Source organism: Puma concolor, chromosome A1 (assembly GCF_028749965.1).
Source record: "Puma concolor isolate L17-30 chromosome A1, mPumCon1.1.hap2, whole genome shotgun sequence".
Taxonomy (NCBI): Eukaryota; Metazoa; Chordata; class Mammalia; order Carnivora; family Felidae; genus Puma; species Puma concolor.
Window position 1 is genome coordinate 119,949,969 of NC_141667.1, and position 22,059 is coordinate 119,972,027.

Consider the following 22,059-nt stretch of genomic DNA (forward strand, 5'->3'; position numbering starts at 1 on the left):
TATCATAAGCCCTTATCACAAACCCAGGGTATTTTTGAACTATAGTGAAATTTGGTTCGAATTCAAAGAGGAAACCTAAGTTGATAGCATCCGCCTTGTTTTCGAGTAATGGGGGCTATTTTCAGGAAAGGGATCTGGAAGGCAGTATAAATGGTGCACTCATGGTGACTATGGACATCCGTGAACTGGGGGACAAGCAGACAAGCATTCCCTCTGAGACTCATTTCCTCCTCACAAAGCTTTCCAAGAGGTGGAACAGAAATGAGCACATGGCAATGCCATTTTTACTTTCTCCCACTCAGCTTCCTAAATCGGAGCGGCAGCCTGGAGGCCAGGCTTGCAATGGAGCCAGATCCAGCTTTGCCAGTCCTGGGTGAGACTCATTGAGCAGAAATAAATAAGTATCGTCCTGCTGAGTAGAAACTTCCTGAGATGTAGCACTTTATGCTCCGACCCCGTATCTACCCAGGAAGATCTACTCTGGTATGAGAAAAAGGAAAAGCTTCTCCTTCCCCCCAGAGGACCAGACATTTCCCTCTCCATACAGACACGGGAGCTTTAATGCTGTAGAAACAGGTGGAGGGTGGAACGCTCTGACCACATTTGCTCTGGAGAATGTGGATACGGTTCTTTATCCAGGTCAAGCTGCACTGAATACCCATAGTCCAGGTATGCTTGCAATCAATGTGTTTGCTTTTTATTTCATCTTTCTCAGCCTTAAAACTGATGTTCTTCCCTTCTGGCATTTAGAGATAAGAACAGTTCACACACAGGAAATGCAAGCCTAGAGAAATTATCAATGCTTTGAGACCAAAATCAGCTTCTCTCTCCATTGACAGACTAAAACGTATCACCTGCTCGGAACCGGGGAGTAGGCTGTTCTCTTGCAAAGGGCCAGATGGTTTTGTCAATAATTTACTCTGACAGGGTAGAAATAGCTGGGCTCTAGGAAAAGAGATCCAGGTTTCTGATGCTCATGTTGCCATTATAGCCCCTCTATAGCTTATTCTTAGCTGCTATTAGTTTTAAAGCTCCTAAAATGGAACAGGCCTGTTAGACTATCTTTAGTCGATAATTCCCTTCCCATTCTGAAAAAAATGTAGTGCCTTATCTCAAGCAGAGATAGGAGAAGGGGAGGAGAACCAGTTTCCTTAAATGATGTTGCTAATGCAGTGGACAGTGTTAGTGACCCTGCTCCTCAAACTCTCTCTTGAGAACCTATCAATGCTGTCAATCTTGAACACCTGAGCAACCCAATAAATATGAGATTAAGATCACCAAGCTCTCACTGACTGCAATTCAAATGTAAGCTTGACTTCTTGTGAGTTTTTCAGAGTTCTGAGGTTTTTTTCTTTTTTTTTTTTTTACCTTTAGCTGTAGAGGAGTTATGAATGTTAACACTGGAAAATTAACTTACAAAGTGTTAGCACTGAAGGGCTTTTAATACCTAGTTCAGTCCCTTTGCTTCGAAGGTAAGTAAACAAGTTCTGAGAGGTTGAGTAATTGGCCGTAGGTCACAGAGCTACGAAGAGGCAGAAAGAAGAGGAGTGTGCTGTGGACTGTTGGAGAAATTGTATGTATTTTGTCACCGTCTGCAGAAGCCTCGGGACCCACAGACTCCCCGAGACACTGTGATTTTCCATTGCTCATTTGTAGTTGAGCCTCAGTTTCTATATCTGGAAGTGGGGATAAAAACGGCTACCCTCACAGTGTGCTTCATGTGGGAAGTGTGTGAAACGGCTGAGTACACTTGAGTGAGTGAATGTATGTGGAGGGGTGCTGGTAATTTTGGTTTCGTCCATCTCGAAGCATTGCTTTTTCACAAGTCAAAAGCTCCTAGCCTGGCATTTAGCATTTACTTTCAGATCACATGTTTGTTTGTTTGTTGTTTGTTTCTCAAAGCACTTCATTTGCAGAGCTTGCACTCTGTTTATAAAGGAGGCTGAAATGAGAAGGTTATTGTTAGCTTGGAAGCAGGCAATGTCGTCTAAGCAGAGTGGTCTTTTACTTGGATAGTTAAACTCAGATGCTAAGAAATGGTTGGTGTCAGAGCTGTCCTGACTTAAATCCTGGGCTCTCCAGTCCTCCTTCAGTATTCTTGCAGAAAAGGAACACTACAAGTCTGTGAATTTCAAGAGTTTCATTCCACATATGGGTCAGTTTGGACTATCTTATTCCAAAGCCCCAAGTGCCTCCAAAAAGGAGTCTATGGTCATAAGAGTCGCTTAAGTAGGAAATACAGACAAGAACATATATTTTCTCAGCAGCCTGAGCTTGTGGAGAGAAGCTATTTTTTGTTTCTTTTTACCCCCAGGGCCTAGTGGGAGTGCAATAATAATTATTGAAATAAAAAACTGATATATCTTTACCTCATACCTAAAAATAAAATTAATTCCAGATGGATAAAGATTTCAGTCTAAAAAATAAAATGAAACAGAAAAATGCTAGAGGAAAATAGAAGTCTATATTTACATAAATTTGAAGTAACGCCACAGGCATAAACCACAAATGAGGGTTGATTGTTTCCATCAGATAAAATGATCAATTCTGACATGGAAAAACCCAATACAAAGTTTAAAAGGAACTTCTAAATTGGAAAAGAGATTTGCAACTTGGACAGCATAGGTTAATTCTTGTTATGCATAGCAAACCTTTAAAAAATCCCAATAGGAGAAAACGAGAAAAGGACAAAAACAGGCAATTAAACTAAAGAAGAAATGTAAGTGCTTAATAAACATGAAAACATATTAAATCCTATTAGCGAGCAAAATTACGTATCAGAGAACAGGGAGCTATTATTTGTAGCTGTTAGACTGACAGAGGCTTTAAGCACATAATAATGCCAGGCATTGATGAGGGTATCACACGTATGTACTACAGTTGGGGTGTTTGGTAAACCTGTTTTGCATGATGTATTCAGTATCTTAAAATCATGCTTGCCTTTTGATCCAGAAATTGCACTTTTAAGAAGTATTTGACAGAGTATACAAAGTGAACATGCAGGGGTATCTACTAAAGCACAGTTTAAAATGTAAAAAATTAGGGGTACCCAGGTGGCTCAGTTGGTTAAGTGTCCAAGTTCAGCTCAGGTCATGATCTCGTGGTTCACAAGTTCTAGCCCGCCTTGGGCTCTGTGCTGACAATTCGGAGCCTGGAGACTGCTTCGAATTCTGTATCTCCCTCTCTCTCTGCCCCTCCCCAGCTCATGCTCTGTCTCTTTCTCTCTCAAAAATAAATAAAAAATATTTTAAAAATTAAGATGTAAAAAATTAGAAAAAGCCAAAATGTTCCAAAACATGGAATTTGTTTAAAAAATTATAATATATTAGAAAGTATCAGAATCTTGGGGTGGCTGGGTGTCTCGGTTGAGTGTCTGCACTTGATTCCAGCTCATGTCATGATCCCAGGGACATGGAATTTAGCCCCATGTTGGGCTCTTCATTGAATGTGGATCCTGCTTGAGATTCTCTCTCCCTCTGCCCCTCTCCCCCACTTGCATATTCTCTCTCTCTCAAAGTAAAAAAACAAAAGAGAGAGAATGTATTGGAATCTTAAAATTTGATATATATAAAATTTAGAATGATGATGTAGAAATATAAATACTGATATGGAAATATATTTATAATATGTTACTGCATGGAAAAGACTTCGTATATATTTATATGTACATGATGATACATAAGTTGAAGATTTGTCAAAGGTAATACACCAAATATACCAAAATATTGAAGATAGCTATCTCTGGGTGGGGGAGGGGAGTTACTAGTGGTTCTTTAATTTTAAAATGTGTATACTACTGAAAGCAATCTACACATTCAATGCAATCCCTATCAAAATAACACCAACATTTTTCACAGAGATAGAAGAAACAATTCTAAAATTTCTATGGAAACAGAAAAGACCTTGAACAACCAAGTAATGTTGAAAAAGAAAACCAAAGCTGCAGGCATCACAATTCTGGACTTCAAGCTGTATTACAAAGCTGTAATCATTAAGACAGTATGGTACAGGCACAAAAACAGACCCATAGATCAGTGGAACAGAATAGAGAACCCAGAAATGGACCCACAAATGTATGGCCAACAAAGTAGGAAAATTATTAAATGGAAAAAAACCACAAAATAAATTTTCTTTGTATGTACTCTGATTTCTAGACTGAATACATATAACAATTAATTTAAAAATAAAAAAAAAAAACAAAAGAATAGCACAAAATTAGTTGGCAGATGTTATTAAAACTGTACTGGGTCTTTTATGGAATTATCTTCACTTTTTAAAGGCCAAATGTTAAAATGTAGGAAGTTTTAGTTTTGATTCTCCACGGAGTCTGAGACAAAGGTAAACTGTAAGTTGTTAATTTTGGAGCCTTTCCCAGGGCAGTGGGGAAATGAGTGGGATGGGAACAAAGTTGCTGATGTTTCCATTTGGAAGTTAGTTGCTTTTGGGAGGAACTAGAGGTTAACTCTGTTAAGGAACTCAGGGAGATTAGGAGGAATGCTAATGGTGGAAAGCTACTCCTGGGGATGGGGTGCTCGGGGGCGGGGGTGTGTTAATTTCCAAGATTTCTGACCTTTACTGTCAGGTAAAGTGATGCAAACTCTGGTAGTTGGAAATGGACTGGCATGCATAGAAATACTAAGGGCTCAGATTACGTGCATGGGACAGCAACAGCCTCTGCTACACTGGAGTTAGAAATTTGTCAATCAGTAGGGGAAGACACTTTGGGTCATTAAAGGAAATATGTTAATTTGTGTACAGTCATATAATTAATGGATGAGCCAGCCGCAAACATCAGGTCAACTAACTTGCATCCAGGACTTTTTTCATTTTACGATGACCAAGGCCATCTTTGTCATGGTCATTTCTAAGCATGACAGGTACACAAGCAGGATGCTTGTGTTCTTGTTCTTTTGCTAACTACCATGCCACAGAAGAAAAGGACCCAACCCAGTGGTCTTTAAATGGATCTAAGCCATGCAACCCTTATTTATAAGGAAAGCTTATGAGGATGACTAATACATTGAAAAAATGAATATGGTGCTGCTCAGATTGAAGGAGATGAAGTGGCCTTCTGTCCTCATTACATAAAAACTCTCTGAAGGGATTTCAAAGAGCGACATTTCAAAACACACATTTCCCTTGTATTCTGGCAAGAGAAAAAGGGAATAATTATCCCAGGTAGTCTCTGCTAAAAGTAGTTTTACAGAAGAAATGGTTGGGGAACAAAATTTTTTCTTTCAGGTTCTTCCACCTGGTCTAAGAATGAAAGTCCATGAGACAGATTAATAGGAGAATGAAACCAAAGTTTAATTACAGGTGCACAGAGACCCCATAATAAAACGAGACCCTAAGAAATGACCAAAGACAAAGAAACAATAAATATGTGAGGAATTCATAGCACAAAGAATACCTAGGATTGGGAATTTCACTTAATAAGGAATTCTAAACAGATTTAGGCTGGGGTAGTAAATTACTAAAAGTAACAAGGTTTGTTGATTCAGTCTATTCAGTTTCAAATTACCTATCTCTGATGATAAGGATGTCTCTTAAGTAACTTTAATTCAGAATAATCAATAAGCCATTTTGGTGTGTTTGGGGGTGGCTGGCCCCTGGCCTCCCAAAAAAACTCATGCAGAAAAAAATGCATATGGTCTGAAAAGCATGTGATGTCAATTGCAAAGGGATGGATTTTCGTGGGAAAAAAACCCAACTCCTTTACTTATGCTGCTGATTGTTCTTCTGTAAGATGCTCAAGTAGAATGATGGGACCCAGACCTTCACAAGAGCTCATTTTGTTTTAGAAGATTAAATGGTGGTAACTGTTTTGAAAATTATCATCTGAATCTCAGGATCTTTAACTTTACAGTGCAGTTGTTTGCAAATAACCTTAACATATTGTTAGAAAGCACTGCTTTCTCTCTGGGTTATTTTTTGTGAGAATAATGACAAAGAGCCCATGGATCCTGTGACACTTTTTGAAATGGGTTACATAAGAGTCACTGTTACTTTGTAACTCACTTAAAAATTCCTCCTCTCTTCTAGCCATACTTAAGGGAGTTGATAAGGAAATATGTTTAAATACATGACCTATATTTAAAACTTTGGCTTAACTTATGAAAAATGGCTCAATTTTGACGTTCACTTAAAATATGCAGGTAATTATAGATAAAACTAGTATCTAATTTTCCTTCAATCCCAATTACAAAGTCTGATTTAACTGATTATTCACATCACCACCTTGATTTATATATGATGTTGTAAAACTATCAACACAGGGGCATAGTGGTTATGAACATAAGCATTTGAGCCAAATAAATGTGGATTCATATATCTTATGACCACAAATCAATAGCTGTTTGATGTTGGGCAAGTGTTAACTACTATTTTGAAAACAAGGCTCTCTGTGATTGAAAATCAGATACAATATGCTTAGTATCATGGCTGGCATATACTAAGCAATTAAAAAGTTACACCTAATATTCGTTGCTTCTGGCCTAGATTTCAAAAAGGAAAATTATTTGTAGCCATGAAAGGTGATGAGGTATTAAACATCAAAGTATAGTGGGCAAATTTATTTCAAGCACATCAAATGTTATGCTAGCAAGAAAGATCAGTTTGTTGGCAAAAAATTTATGGTCACAGGGAGTATAAAAACTGATGTGTTATGTGGTGAGTATGTGTGTGTTTTAAGAAAGATTGCTGTTTCATGTCACCAGGTCATAAAAAACAGGAGGTCCCATGGGGCACCTGGGTGGCTTAGTCGGTTGAGCGTCCGACTTCAGCTCAGGTCATGATCTCATGGTGTGTGGGTTCCAGCCCGGCGTTGGGCTCTGTGCTGACAGCTTGGAGCCTGGAGCCTCCTTGGGATTCTGTATCTCCCTCTCTCTCTGATCCTCCCCCACTCACACTCTGTCTCTCTCTCCTTCAAAAATAAACATTTAAAAAAATTTTTAAAAATTAAAAAAACACAGGAGGTCCCTATGATTTGTTACAAGAATGTGTTTAACAGGTGGTCCAGGTGTACAAACTTTGATTCAGAGGCGTAAACATTGCAGCCAGGAAGCAAGTAAGGAAGTATCTGTGTCTGAAATTAGAGTAGCAAAGTTCTTGCTCAAGAGTGGTGTCTAATAAGTGAAGCTAACATGAAAGAATGTCAACAGGGATCAAAAACGGTGACGACAACGCTTCTAAATTTTTTTGTGACCATGTTTTAATGTTTTACTTCAGACTAATAAATAAAATTTTGAATAAATGGAAGCATATTATACATATGTTTTTATTGAATATTGTTAAACATTTTTTTTTCTGTTTTGGGATTCTAAATTACATTGTAAATGAATTTTAATGAAATACACATACATTAAAATATACATATTTTGAGCATGACAGCTTAGTGAGTTCTGACAAATGTCTCTATCCTGTCACCACCAACCTGATTAATCACTGATGGGATTTCTATCAATAAAATATCAGTGATTATTGTTAGTGAATAATACTAAATATTAATGAATACTAGTTTTGCCTGGTTTAGAACTTCATATAAAATAGAATCATACGCTATGTAGTCTTTGCATCTGGCTTGTTTTCACTTAGTGTATATCTTCCGGATTCATTCATGTTTTTGCATCCATGTTGCATTATGGTGGCCATGAAAATGTGCCACTCAGCTGTCTTGCTGCAGTGGATATAACTGACCAAGAGCTTCAGTCGCTGTGCCTCAAGTTCATAAGTGTGTTCATGGCTGAGGCCCCACTTCTCTCAGGCTGCTCCCAGCCAGTGACGGCACATGGCAAGGATGCTAGGGCAGGACTTATCTGGTAACAAGCGTCAATTTCCACTTAGCAAGTTAGGCTCTAGCACTCTTTGTTGGTCTGGCCAAAATCTTAGCACTCTGAAGCTGTGTGAAATGCTTCTTACCCAATCTTGTCTCCTTTCTTCTTTCTTTCGCAGGAGCCAGGTCTCCATTGCTATTTGGTGTCTGGCTTCCTCCTCTTATCCCTCCCGTTTTTCTCTGAAGGTGTTTTCCCCAGCAAGCCTCTCCTCAAGTTCAGTTCCACATTATCTGCATCTTGGAGAACCTTAGCTGACTCATTTACTTTTTAGCATTTCATTCATATTTTTTTTTTTTTTTTTTGCTCACTATTCTATAGTAAGAATATATCACAATTACTTATCCCTTCTAATATTGATGCCCCCTTGGCCTCTTTCCTGTTTTTGACTGTCCCGTATAAAATTGCTGCGAACATTTATGGAAAAGCTATTGTGTTTTCATTTATCTTGGGTAAATGTCTAGGAGTGTAGTTGCTGGATCAAATGCAATGATGCTGCCAATTGCTTTCCACAGTGGTTGTACCATTTTCCATCCCCACAGGCAATATAGAATATAGAGGGGATCCTCACCCTCACCAGTACTTGGTATTGTCACTCTTTTTCATTTTAGCTGTTTTAGTGAGCATATATTGATATTTCGATGTCACTTTTATTTGTATTTTCCTGATAACTAAAGATCGGCGATATCTTCTCAACTGCCTTTGGCCATTCAAAAACTTTTTTTTGGGAAAGTACGTGTTCAATTCCTGGACAATTTTTATTGGAATCTTTTCTTATTCTAGAATTGTAAGAGTGCTCCATATATTTGAATACAAATTATTTGTCAGGGTATGTTTTGCAAATGTTTTCTCTTAGTTCTTGGTCTACATTTTCACTTTCTTATTCATGTCTTTTGGAAAACAGCTGTTTTAATTTTGAAAAACTCCAATGCATTGGCTTCTATTTTTTTTTTTTTTTTTTTTTTACCATTGGTGATTTTTTTTTTTTTTTTTTTTTTTTTGGTCTTCTCTAAGAAATCCTTGCCTCACATGAGGTTGTGAAGGTTTTCTTCTATCTTCAGTTAGAAGTTAAATATTACAGCTTTTATGTTTAGTTTTGTGATCAATTTTTGTTACTTTTCTTGTATAGGAGGTTGAGGTTAATATTTTTTGCATATGGGTATACACTTGCTCAATCACTACTTGTTAAAAAGGCATTCCTTTCCTCATTGATTTATTTTGATGTGATTGTCAAAAATCAATTGACTTTATATGTATGGGTCTGTTTCTGGACTCCTTAGTCTATTCTATTGATGTGCATGTCTATTTTTAATACCACATTGTTTTATTACTATAGCTCTATAGTAAGTCTTGAAATAAGGTGATAACATCCTCCAATATTGTGCTGCTTTTCTTCAAAAATATCCTGGATATTCTAGGTTCTTTGCCTTGTCATAGCAATTTTAGAATCACAGAAAGAAACTACTGGGATTTTGACTGGGTTTGTGTTAATCAGTTTGGGAACGAATCTTAACGAGTTCTGGGAACATGTGCTGCTTTCCAATGTCTGTAGAGAGATTTCTCATATGGTTTGAAAGGACTAGTATGGTTCTAGTTACTCTGTTGTGGCAGAAGGGGAAGCTGACAGTTCTAATTGTAAACAGATTCCAAATAGGCCATTGCTAGTGATAATTCTCTAACTGCAACCAAAGTTTGACCAATTTTAGTTTTGATAATTCCCCCCCCCCCCACCTTGAAAAAAGGGAGTAAAAAAGAACACTGGAAAAATCTATTTAATGTAGTTAGTCAAAGTTTATCATTAAGGAGACAGGAAAGGTAAATAAGAGAGAAAGAGGTTGGAAAGCCAAAGCTGAATACTGGCTTCATTTCACACTGGTATGATCTTGGGCAAGCTACTTACTTTATTCCAATTTTAAGTTTCTTATTAGAAAAATGGTCTAATCCTATCTTTGTGTTTTTTTTTTTTTCAGGGATATTTTAAGTCACTTGTGAAATAAAGAGTGAATGTGAAAACATTCCTTAAAATCTAAGGCACCAAACACAACTAAGCTTCTCTTAGTCTTTACTAAAATATAACCTTCTCTCAGGTGACCAGTTTTCTCCACCTCTCCAATTACTTGGATCTTTGTCTCAGGATTCTTCTATGCCTCTTCTTTTCTGTTATTTTGTCATTTGCAGTAGGACAAGGACACCTCTGAGCACTCAGCTGGAAAGAAACACTCTCCAGAGCATTTACTTTGTAGGGAAAATTTTCCTCCTTTCAATGAGATTATACCTGAGAAATAATATGATTTGGGCTTTTGGTCAATCAAGACAGCTATAGCAAGAAAACCTTACTTTCATTTAGAAAAATAGAATTTTCATTTTATAAGACTTCCTTATTTTAAAGTATTTTTGTATATTTTTAAAAAAGTTAAAATCAAATAAATCATTGCTTAAGAAAAGCATCATGACTATATATATTTATAATGGAAATTTTTTTGGGTTTAGTACCTATCATCGTCAGGAGAACTGAACCCTGTGACTTTTCACAAATGCTTATATATGAGATAAACAGCTTACCTTCTTTCATTTTACCAAAGAAATCAGAACCCACAGATACTTGGTTTTCTTGATAAGTTCTGTATAGTCTATAGCCTGAAACCAGACTCCTTTACTTCTGATCTGAGCTCTTCTTATTATTAGTTGTAACTTCAGGACGTTATTCAGCCTCTCGAGGCCTCAGTTTCCTCATCTCTAAAATGAGTTAACATGAGTACTGACACACAGAGCTGATGGAGGATTGAATAATATAATAATATTATGAAGCACTTAGATAATGCGAAGTACTTAGAGTAGTATCTTGTACATGGTAAGTATACAAGGATTCAATAAGCTTTCAATAACAATTATTATAAAAATACTCTCTTGGGTCTTGTGCTATACTTTTAATATATACAGTGCCAAATTTATTGTAGTACTAAAATTATTGGTAAGAGCTACTCCGTTTTTGGAGAATCTGAATTAGGTATGCAGGAACCCTGACATTCCCCAGTCAGTTTTGTTCCAGATCTAAGGAACTCCTGTAACTCACCATCAACAAAGTTGAATACATCTCAGTTTATGCAGTTTACAACTTGGAGACTGGTTTTGAGGGTTGAAAGTGCAATTTTTATTTTCAAGAGTTCCGTCTGTTTCACAGGTGGGGAGGAAAAATGCCTGAACATCTTTGGACATGTCTTTTTCCTCACCACCTTGGGTGGGTTTTTGGAAAGGAGAGAGCAAGTGTCCTTGCTTCCCATCAGTGCTGTCAGAGAGTCCACAGTGATTCCCCAGCACCCGGTAAGTACCTCCAGCCAACACCACTTCTCTCTTTGAGTTGCAGTTGTTTGTTTTACTAGGTCTGGCTTCCCTGTTACTTTGCTCTTTGTGAAAAGAGGCATTTGAGCCTTTAGGACCTAGCACAGTTCCTGGAACTTAGTAGTAGGTATTTAATAAGTGTTAAATTAGCATGAAATTCATTCCTGGTTTTGGACTTCAGTCTTATTCTGTCTCTTTATGTTAGTTGGCCATTTAAGTGAGTGGTTAAAAGAGAGATAGAAAAACATTAGAAGGTAGTAGTCTGTCCCACTCTGTTGAAAAGTAGAGTCATTCAGCGTTTTGTACCTGCTCTATAGTGTTGGCTCCAAGGAGAGTTGGAATTCATGGAGACTAGGAGAGGAAACTAATGTCATTCTCTCAATGATGCATATTTAGCTCTGACTGAGACATTGATGAGAACTTCTACTTCTGATCCTTTATTAAATATATTCTCCATGTAGCAACCAGACCAATGGTTTAGCAACGTGAGTCTGGTCATACACTTGCCTACTTAAAAGTATATTCTTTCATGGCTTCCCATTGGACTTGGAAGGAAATCCGTATCACTGTGGCTGCTAGGGTCCTAATGCTTTGGCCCTTGCTGAACTTGCTGTTGTACTTGAAACCATTTTCCCCTCATTCTTTGTGCTCCAGTTACTCTTTATTATTCTTTAAATCTTTTTTCTAATGTATATTTATTTTTGAAAGAGAGAGAAGCAGAGTGCAAGTGGAGGAGGGGCAGAGAGAGAGGGGGAGTCACAGAATCAGAAGCAGGCTCCAGGCTCTGAGCTGTCAGCACAGAGCCTGACTGGAGGCTCAAACTCACGAACCGCGAGATCATGACCTGAGCCGAAGTAGGATGGTTAACTGACTGAGTCACCCAGGTGCCCCTGTGCTTCAGTTAGTCTTAACTTTGAGGTCCTCAAGCGTGCCCTTCCAGCTTTAAAGCCTTAGCATTTCTTCTGCTGGTATTCATTTCCCCTCTAGTATTTATGTGCTTGCTTTTTCTTCTTTTCACATCGTCTCTGAGAACCACTCTAGAGGAGAAACCCTGCTTTAATTGGCAGACTGCACTCTGTTTACATTGTTTCTTGGCACTTACCGCTATTTGTTAATTATGCATATACAAACAAGCTTTATTTGGTTTGTTTTCATGCTTGTAGAATATAAGTTTTATATGGTATTCGACTAAATATTTTCCCAATAAATACAAATATATAAACTTATAAAGTTTAAGACTTCCTAAGTTTTCTAAGTTTTATGTTTGTCTCTGTTATATATATATATATATATATATATATATATATATATATATATATTTAATATATGAAATTTATTGTCAAATTGGTTTCCATACAACACCCAGTGCTCATCCCAAAAGATGTCCTCTTCAATGCCCATCACCTACCCTCTGTGTTATATTCTTAATGCCAACCACAGTGCTGGTTTCTAGTAAATATCTAATGAAATAATTGTGTATTGGCCTGAGTTTTGAAATTTACTTTCTATCCTTTTTCTTGTGTCACTAGACAAGGAGGTGAGGATTTGGAGGTGATATACCCTAACACAAAAGTGTGTAGGTGGTTGTTAAGTGACTGCATTTTTAGGTCTCTAGATTGTGTTGGGTGGATTTCTCATCTTGGCTTAGCCATAAAAGCATTATGTCTGAGAGGAAGTAATACATCAGATGAAAAAGAAGCTATCAAGTGACTTGGGAACTGGGTTTTCAGGGTGGAGAGCTGAAGCCTTACTCCTTCAAGTCCTGAAGAAGTTCTCATGTTCAAGGAAAGTATCTAGTTACAAGAGAGATATTTTGGGAAAATGTAATATAATCCTTGTGCTCAGTGCTTGCACAAGACCTGCAGAAGGGCAAGGAAACTTAGTATGGTTAGCATTATTCTGAGATAGTTTTTTTTTTCATCCTTTGGACATGTTTAGTCACTTTCAAATCATTCCATCAATTCACAAAGAAGGACCCAGAGTTATTGGTATATATCAGAGTGGGAAAGCACATGCAGATAAAATAAATGTCTTCAGTAGAAGTCAAACTATGAAATGTTTTGTACACAAAAATCAATCAAAATCTCAAACTAAGTATACATAGATCACCTGTTCAGGGCGATGAAATCCAAAGCCACATCATGATGGACTCTCCACATTGAATTGGATTGTCTCCCTTATTACATAGCAATGCCTTCTACATTACATTTATTTGCATGATAAAGGGACGGCAGCACACCTTGCTTTATACGATGGAGAGCTCCTCTCAGCACAGAGATAAATTTGTATTTCTCCCTTAAGACAAAAACTTGGCAAATTATAGCTTCGAAAAATTTAGTTTTACCTCAGGGGTAATTGACGAGTTGAAATCAGTATCCACACCCCTGGCACTCCTTCCTTTTTATGACTGATGTAACAAAATAGGGTCCTTGGGGCAAGTGAAGGAGAAGCTAAAGCTTTTTTAAGGGTGATTTGTCAGTAGAGTAGCAAAATGTCATGTTGCTCTCAAACTGATACTGTTAGGCCTTAAAAATTACCTGGGATCAGTATTTATATAGTATAAACTGTGTACTCAATTAACTGGGACACATACTCAGTGTCTTTTACCAGGTGGAATAGTCAGTTTCATTTGCTTTCTGTAGCATACTCAGCTACCCAGGAAGAAACTGCAAAGAAAAGTACTATTTAAATTAGCTTCTCTGTAAATGGAGTTCTTGTTGCCTTTGTCCAGATTCTTGTCAATATGTAACATCTCTTTCCCCTTAGTTACTTTCAAAGGAATGTCTGTATATACAGGAGAGTTCAAACGGTCTTCCTAAAATTTCTGATCACTAACAGGTCTCTTTCCAGTCAATGCCAAATATTAACACTCTGCTATATTGACTTATTAAAAGGATGTAATGTTGTGGAACTGGAGGCTTGAAACCTGAAGGGTCTGCTTTTTATTTGAATTGTTAAGCTAAATTGTTGATCAATTTTTTAAATTTCTCTAACCCTCAATTGTTTTATCTCTAAAATGGGACTAATAATCGTGACTTTGGGGGTGTAGTGAGCATTAGTGGAGATCATGCATGAAAGTGTTTATCACAGTGCTTGGCATGTAGGCAATGCTCAACAGATGGTAGTTAGTAATTTTAATAATAATGACCCTGCCCACCATAACTGAGTTAACCTGAGTAAAGTGACATGTTTGATTGGATTATACACCCTCTAAACTAGAGAGGAAAACAATGAAAAAGTCAGCATTTTCCCCCTCGGTTTTCAGTCTTTCCAGATTATGGTATTGTTATTCTGAACTATAATATGTCCTAATTTTCTATTGACAAATGACAAGAAAAGCAAGATAAAATTTTCCCAGCATTGCTCTTAAAACATTACTCACAGCAATATAGGCAAAATCAGGAGAAATGTCTGTGATGATCGTTGGGAAAGGTGTATCCTTTGTATGAATTACCCAGGTATGAAATATCCTTTTTATGCTAATCTACCTCCTAGGTCACTGTTGAACCCTTTGCTCTACTTGTCCCTGTAGACAGAGCTGTTGAGCCCGGACAGGTTTTGATTTGTGGAAAGTGCAGGCAGGAAATACAGGTGCAGGTAGCCTCGGGAGCACTCAGGAAAACTATATCCTGACTAAAAATGTGATAAGACACTGCATCTTCAATCCAATCCAGCGTGTAACCAGAGTCAATGGAACAGAAGAATAAAACGTATTTTGTTTGTAATGAACTGAGACTGCACATAAGAGAATCTTTTAAATATGTGAATGGTTAAAAATGGATTATATTTCCCTTTGGGAAAGGAAGTACTCAAAGGGATAGGGCTGATGAACTGAGCTTATTAAATTGGCTTTGGTGGTGATGAAAATGGTATTGACAAAAAGCACAGTGGTATATATTTCACACACATTTGCAGGGGTAATGAACATAAAATAATCCTCTGGTAAAAGCTGAGATGCTTTATACTCTGACACCTGGACTCTGGTGGCATGCTTATCACCCGGAGTAGATCTCAGCATTGAGAAACCAAAGTAGTTTCATGAATAAACACCTTTAATCACTGGTGGGGTTAGTTTCCAACTTGAGAAGACGTTGTATCATTGGAGAAAAGATATGGGAATCGGACAGGTAGGTACCACTTGCTTCAGTTGACATTATTAGGGAAACCCCAGTCTTTTTGGTCAAATACCAGAGAATCCCTGAGCACTGTGATAGAATTCATGGTGATAGGGTTCATGGCAGGCTGCCCCCAGGCATGCCATGGTGGCATATTAATTAGTCTGAATTAAAGTTGCTTAAGTAGCAACCTATGCAAAGACATCTTGGCATTTCCCTTTCCTTAGCGATGACAAAGATCTCATGGTCCCTGCCTATTTCTAATGTTTTCTTCACTATGAAATGATGTAATACAGTTAAAAATGCTTGGTAAACTCTACAGTGCTCTCCAGGGCATCATGATTACTTATGGACAGGATATTAAGCTCTCAATTGAAAAAGAGATACTTTGAGGGACACCTGAGTGGCTCAGTCACTTAAGCATCCAACTTCAGCTCCCCTTTCCCACTGGTGCTCTCTCTCTATCTCAAAAATAACATGAAAAAAAATTTAAAAATACTTTGAAATGTCCATTAGAAGAAAAGCCTAGGGTGCTATTAGCTCACAACATTCACTGATCGCTCTTTCTACTAAAAATTGGGGGCTGTTTTAGAGAATTACTTCATGTTTTAAAAATTTTGTATATGTACCACATTTTTTTATCTAATCATCTCTTGATGGGCATTTGGGTTTCACACTTTGGCTGTTACAAATAATGCTGCAATAAACACAGGACTGTGTACATCTCTTTGAAATGCTGTTGTTATTTCTTTGGGTAAATACGCAAAAGTGGGATTGCCAGATCATATGGTAGATCTATTTTTTTTTATTTTTTTATTTAAAAAAAAATTTTTTTTTTCAACGTTTATTTATTTTGGGGACAGAGAGAGACAGAGCATGAACGGGGGAGGGGCAGAGAGAGAGGGAGACACAGAATCGGAAACAGGCTCCAGGCTCTGAGCCGTCAGCCCAGAGCCTGACGCGGGGCTCGAACTCCCGGACCGCGAGATCGTGACCTGGCTGAAGTCGGACGCTTAACCGACTGCGCCACCCAGGCGCCCCGGTAGATCTATTTTTAATGTTTTGAGGAACTTGCACGTTATTTTTCATAGTGGTTGGACCAATTTAAATTCCTATTAACAGTGTATAAGGATTCTCTTTTCACCACATTCTCATCAGCATTGGTTGTCTTCTGGACAGTAACCATTTTTAAAAAAAAAAAATTTTTTTTTTCAACATTTATTTATTTTTGGGACAGAGAGAGACAGAGCATGAACGGGGGAGGGGCAGAGAGAGAGGGAGACACAGAATCGGAAACAGGCTCCAGGCTCCGAGCCACCAGCCCAGAGCCTGACGCGGGGCTCAAACTCAAGGACCGCGAGATCGTGACCTGGCTGAAGTTGGACGCTCAACCGACTGCGCCACCCAGGCGCCCCTGGACAGGAACCATTTTAATAGGTGTGGGGTCATATCTGATTTTGGTTTTGGTTTGCATTTTCCTGATTATGATGTCAAACATCTCTTCATGCATCTGCTGGCCATTTTGGTCCTTTTTGGAGAAATGTATATTTAATTCTTCCTATTTTTAAGTGAGATTTTATTGTTATTGGTATCAGATTGACTGAGTTCTTGATATATTTTAACCCTTGATCTGACTTTTGTTTGCATAAATTTTCTCCTGTTCTATAGGTTGTGTTTTCATTCTGTGTGTGTGCGCATATGTGTATATATACATATATATGTGTATGTATGTATACATACACATATATATGTATATATATATATGTGTGTACATATATATATATACACACACACACACATATATATTTGCTGTGCAGAAGTTTTTGAGTTTGATATAGTCCCATTTGTTGATACTTTTCTTTTGTTTGTGCTTTTGGCATCATGTCCCCCTGCCCCCAACCACCTCAAGATTGCTATGACCAGTAGTAACGACATTCTTCCTTCTTTTTCTCCTAGGAATTTTATGTTATCAGGTCTTATGTTTAAGACTCTGATCTATTTTGAGTTAATTTTTGTGAGTGGTGTGAAATTTGGGTCCAATTTCATTGTTCTTTATGTGTTTCTCCAGTTTTCCCAGCACCATTTGTTCAAGGGACTACCTTTTCCCGTTGGGTATTCTTGGCTGTCTTGTCAAATATTAGTTGACCATGTATGCTGAGGTTTAATTCTGGACTCTCTTCTGTTCTATCAGTTAGTGTGTCTATTTTTGTGTCAGTACCATACGATTTATATTATTACAGCTTTGTAGTATAGTTTAAAAGACAATGTGAGATATTTCTGGCTTTTCCACCCACATTAGGATATCTTTGACTAGTTGAGTCTTTTGTAGTTACATACAAATTTTAGATTGTTTTTTCTATTTCTGTGAAGAAGGCCTTTGGTATTTTGGTGGAGACTGTGTTGAGTCTGTAGATAGCTTTGGGTAGTTTGGTAATTCTAACAGTATTAGTTATTTTGATTCATGAGCACAGGATGTCTTTCCGTTTGTTTCTGTATTCTTTCATTTCTTTCAGCAAAGTTTTGCAATTTTCATTGTACAGATTTTTCACTTCCTTGGTTAAACTTATTCATAAGTATTTTATTTTATTTTTTTTATTGTTAACTTTTTAATATGAAATTTATTGTCAAATTGGTTTCCATACAACACCCAGTGCTCCTCCCAACGGGTACCTCCTCAATGTCCATCCCCCACCCTCCCTTCCCTCCCACTCCCCATCAGCCCTCAGTTTATTCTCAGTTTTTAAGAGTCTTTTATGGTTTGGCTCCCTCACTCTCTAACTTTTTTTTTCTTCCCCTCCCCCATGGTCTTCTGTTAAGTTTCTCAGGATCCACATAAGAGTGAAAACATATGGTATCTTTCTCTGTATGACTTATTTCACTTAGCATAACACTTAGCATTTCCGTCCACATTGTTACACAAGGCCATATTTCATTCTTTCTCATTGCCACGTAGTATTCCACTGTGTATATAAACCACAATTTCTTTATCCATTCATCAGTTGATGAACATTAAGGCTCTTTCCATAATTTGGCTATTGTTGAAAGTGCTGCTATAAACCTTTGGGTACAAGTGACCCTATGCATCAGCACTCCTGTATCCCTTGGGTAAATTCCTAGCAGTGCTACTGCTGGGTCATAGGGTAGGTCTATTTTTTAATTTTTTGAGGAACCTCCACCCTGTTTTCCAGAGTGGCTGCACCAGTTTGCACTCCCACCAACAGTGCAAGAGGGTTCCCGTTTCTCCATCAGAGATACTAGTCTATAGTTTTCTTGTGCTATCCTTAGCTGGTTTTGATTTGAAAGTAACACCGGCCTCATCATAGAATGAGTTTGGAAGTATTCCCTCCTGTTGAATTTTTTGGAAGAGTTTGAGGAGGATTGATGTTAATTATTTTTTAAAGGTGGTGTAGAATTCTCCAATAAAGCCATTTAGTCCTGGAGCTTTCTGAGTTGGAACACTTTTGATTACTGTTTGGATCTTTTTACTTGTTATTGATCTGTTCAGATTTTCTATTTTTTTTCTTGAATCAGTCTTGTAGGTTCTGTGCTTCCACAAATGTGTTCATTTGTTGGCATATAATTGTTCATACTAGTCTTTTATGATTTTTATGTAATATCAGTTGTAAAATGTATCCTCTTTCTTATCTAAGTTTGAATTTTTTTTCTTAGTCTAGTTAAAGATCAGTTTTGTTTATCTTTTCAAAGAACCAGCTCTTAGTTTTATTTATCCTTTCTATTGTTATTCTGGGTTTTATTTCACTTATTTCCCCTTAGATCCTTATTATTTTCTTCTTTCTGCCAACTCTGGCTTAATTTTTTTTTTTTTCTGGTAACTTGATGTGTAAAGTTAGGTTGTTGAGATCTTTCCAATTTTTTAATATATGTGTTTATTGCTATAACTTTCTTCTCAGAGCTGTTTTTGATACATCTTATAATATTTGATACATTATGCTTTCATTTTCATTGTTTCAAGGTATTTTTTTTAATTTCCCTTTTGATATTTTTGACCCAAGTGTCACTTAGAAGTGTATTGTTTAGTTTTCATATATCTGTAGATCTTCTCATTTTACTCTTTTTGTTGATATCTAGTTTTTATACTATTTTTTTTAGAAAAGGTAGTTTTCAATCTTCTTAAAGTTGCTAGGATTTGGTTTTTGACCTCTCATAGAATCTCTGCTGGAGAATGTCCCATGTGCACTTGAGAAGAATGTGTATTCTGCTGCTGTTGGATAGAATATTCTGTGTATGTGTATTAAGTCAATTTGTTCTAAAGTGTGGTTCCAATAATTCCTTATTGATTTTCTATATGTAAAGTTTATCCATTATGGGTAGCAGAATATTGAAGTCCCTCACAATTATTGTATTGACTATTTCTCTCTTAGGATCCGTTTTTCATTGCTTAATTTATTTTGGTGCTTGGCTGCTGGCAGTGTATATATTTACAATGATTATATCTTCTTCATGTACTGACCCCTTTATCATTATATCATGATCTGTTTTCTTGTACTCTTTTTGTCTTCAAGTCTATTTCATCTGATGTAAGCATGGCTACACCTGCCTTCTTTTCATTTCCATTTTCTTGGAATATCATCTTCCATCATTTCACTTTGAATCTATGTGTGTCTTTAGAGCTCGAATGAGTCTCCTGTAGACAGAATATATTTGAGTCTTGTTTTTTATTCATACAGCTACTGTGCCTTTTTATGGGTGAGTTAAATCCACGCATGTTTAGGGTAATTATTAATATGTAAAGATTTACTAATGCCATTTTATCTTTTGCCTTTTGGTTATTTTGTTTCTCCACTGTTTGTTTTCCCTTCTGTTTCTACCTTTGTAAGCTGATGATTTTCTATGGTGATTTGCTCAGTCTCCTTTTTTTTTTTTTTTATTGTCTCTGCTGTAGATTTCTGCTTTGTGGTTGCTATGTTTTCATAAAGCATTTCATGGATAAAATAGTCCCTTTTCTGCTGAGAGCAGTTTATCTTCATTCACCTATAAATATTCCATCCTTTTACTCTTCCCCTTTTATATTTTTGATGTCACAAATTACCTGTTTTTATGCATGAGTTTGTTACTAAGTTGTAGTAGTTATTTTTAATATTCTTTTCCTTTAGATTTTATGCTATAATTAAGAGTTTAATACTCTTAATTTATTAATTATATTGTTTTTTAATGTTGAATTTTGAGAGGGAGAGAGAGGGCATTAAGTGGGGGAGGGACAGAGAGAGAGGGAGACAGAAGATCTGAAGTGGGCTCTGTGCTGACAGAAGAGAGCCTGATGCAGGGCTCAAACTCACCAAATGTGAGATCGGGAACCTGAGGTGAAATGGGATGAACTGCCGAAGCCACCCAGACACCCCAGAGTTTAATATGCTATTGTAGAAAATAGTTAAAGTTTTCTAATTCTGACTGTTTATCACCTCAGAGTTTCATATACTTTTGTGTTTGTTTCAACTTGAAGAGTTCCTTCCAGTATTTCTTGTAAGGTAGGTCTAGAGTGATGAACTCCCTCAGTATTTCTTTGTCTGGAAATCCTTTATTTCTCCTCCATACATAATTTTGCCAGAAGGAAATGTGGCTGGCAGGTTTTTTTTTAACTTTCAGTATTTTCAATATGTCATCCTCTCTCTACTGCTCTATAGAGTTTCTACTGGTAAATCTGCTGATAGCTTAATGTGGGTACCTTTATAGGTTACCATTTTATTTTCCCTTGACTGCCGTGAAAATTGTTTCTTTATCATTGACTTTAGACAATTTAAATGTAATAGGTCTTAGAGAAGGTCTTTTTGCATTCAGATAATAAGGTGTTCTATTAGCTTCCTAGACTTGTATATCCAGTTTCTTCCCCAGATTTGGGAAATGCTCAGCTATTATTTCTTTAAATATGCTCTCTGCTCCATTGTTCCCTTCTCCTTCTTCTGGGATGCCCATTATTTTTTTTCTTGGCTTTTCTAATGGAGTCGGACAGTTCTCATAGGGTTTTAAAAATGTTCATCTTTAAAAAATTTTAGTTTTCCTTTTCCACCTGAAAAATTTTAGTTCTCCCTTTCCACCATTTCTATATTTGTATCCTCAAGCTCATTAATTCTCGTCCATATAATCAGCTCTCCTTCCAATGCATTCTAATGCATTTTTCATCTTACTGATTTCTTCAGCTCCAGAATTTGTGTGGTTCATTTTTAGAATTTTAATCTTTTTGGTAAAGTACTTTTTCTGCTCATTAATTTTATCCTGAGATTATTGTATCACCTTTCTGAGTTTTCTTGTAGCTTGGTAAATTTCTTCATAACGGCTATTTTTTAGTTGTTTATTCATTAGATGACACTATTTCCGGTCTTTGGGTTTGATTGTTGGAAAGTTGTCATTTTCTTTCTGTGATACATATTACCAAGATTTTTCCATGACTTTTGATGAGAAGTGACTCTGCCACTACATTTGAAGAAGTGAACACCTTTCTTACTTAGAGAAGGCTTTGTTTACGTTGATTCATTATGAAAATTGTTTTTTTTTAATTTAAGTATAGTTGACACACAATGTTACATTAATTCTAGTTGTACAACATCATGATTTAATCTCTTCATATGTTATACTGTGCTCACCACAAGCGTAGCTACCATCTATCACCATACAACACTACTATAACACTGACTAGTATATTATGTATTCCTGTGACTTCATTCCATAGCTCAAATCCTCTATCTCCCACTCCACTTCACTCCCTTTTTCCATCCCTCCACTTGCCTCCTCTCTAGCAACCATCAGTTTATTCTCTGTAT